At 37.2% G+C, this 1,605-nt stretch overlaps 1 protein-coding gene and 1 long non-coding RNA gene across 4 annotated transcripts in view; one reads left to right on the forward strand and one right to left on the reverse strand.

The window, feature by feature from the left end:
- Window positions 1-1,605, reverse strand: part of LOC106880431 (tetraspanin-18) — a 535,121-nt gene that overhangs the window by 119,430 nt on the left and 414,086 nt on the right. The gene's annotated exons all lie outside the window — the stretch shown is intronic.
- Window positions 276-1,605, forward strand: LOC128248602 (uncharacterized). Its single transcript, XR_008264784.1, has 2 exons — window positions 276-331; window positions 1,317-1,605. It is a non-coding gene; the product is annotated as an uncharacterized LOC128248602 (long non-coding RNA).

Raw genomic sequence — 1,605 nt, forward strand, 5'->3', positions numbered from 1 at the left:
CATAAGAACAAACCTCCTACATTTTTGTGAATAAAAAAAAAAGACAAATTTAACATAGGTTTCATGATATACACTCGGTATCCCATCTGTATGACAGTCACATTAGACGCATAGCAATTTTTAAAAAATCATATTTAAGAATAAAAGAAAAAAGCGCATCGCATACACCGGCATATACGTTCAGTCTCCGGAGTGAGGATGACTATTTCATCTCGCCGCCACTCTCATGGACGCTGAAAAATGGTGCTGTCCTGCCTCAAACGGATTGGCTGCTTGTTTCTCTAGGATTGGTCAAATTGGTGTAGACACCTCTGATGAGATATCCAATAAGGTTCGAAAATCGATTGAGGTTATTCAACATTTTTGTCAATATACGGAGAAATAGTTAAATTTGCCCTATTTGTACATCTGGTAGGTAAGGCAGGCGCAGACGCAGCTGGGTTGCAAGAAGTTTGCCTCCCAACCACATGATCCAGGCTCAATCCCATGACGTGACACCTTAATCTATAGCCTGCTACAGCCTCATGTCAACCAAAGACTTTGAGTGAATTTGGTAGACGAAAACTAAAAGAAGCCCGTCGTGAGTGTGCGCGTATATTACGATGCAACTTTGTAAATCATTCGGTCACACTGCGTCTACTGAGAGAAGTATACGCGTTGATTAAGGACAGTATACTTGTTCAATATGCCCACACATGTTCACTAAACTATTTAGCCACATTGTGTTAAGGGAAGTACACATTCACTGCACCCACTAAAGGCAGTATGTATGTTTACTATTCTATTCGGTCACACTGCGTCTACTAAGTGAAGTACACATGTTAACTGCGCCTACGTAGGTCAGCAGACATGCGCATGCATTAAATTTAGATAATAAATAAATAATGAAATGAACCAAGGGAACTAAATCAACTAGCTCGATGGTATGACTGAGGAGAATTTCTTTTATCGACAACAGCTAGTTAAGTTGTACACATATATTTAAAACGGTAGAAAACACTAATTTTAAAGCTAACCATGAATAACCAAATTATATATTTACATAGAATGCAAAGAATGTGTAATTTACATACATATGTCTATGTTATTTATAAAAAAAAAAAAAATTACAAGTTTTACTCACGGTGTAACTAACAATTAAGAATCATTAAAGCGGTAGAATATAATGCATTGCGGTGTTTAGTTAGATCTTAACGTTTTACGTTCAAACCCAGCCAAAGTCTGCTTTGCCTTTCATCCCACCTGGGATACAAAACAAAAAAGAAAAAATCTTGAGGTCGTCATAATTAAATGCTCACCACCTTTTTTTTTTTTAGAACAAGCATGCATGAACAACCATTTTTGAGAAGCGAGCCACATGTAACATTGCTCATCAGCAAGCGGGCCGCACTACCAAAAGAAAAAGTTCAAGGTAATTTTTCATTGACGTGCCATTCAGAAAATCTTTTGGGCTACAGTTTGCCCATGACTGTTTTAGAAGATCAATAACGGTATTTTATTAATCCTCTCTACTCGTCACGCAAAATTGAATTTATGAAAGTCACACACATCCCCCACTTTGACCCAAATTCGTGATCTATGATTAAACCATGTGATTTGAAAAAA

This window comes from Octopus bimaculoides, chromosome 8, assembly GCF_001194135.2.
Source record: "Octopus bimaculoides isolate UCB-OBI-ISO-001 chromosome 8, ASM119413v2, whole genome shotgun sequence".
Classification (NCBI taxonomy): domain Eukaryota; kingdom Metazoa; phylum Mollusca; class Cephalopoda; order Octopoda; family Octopodidae; genus Octopus; species Octopus bimaculoides.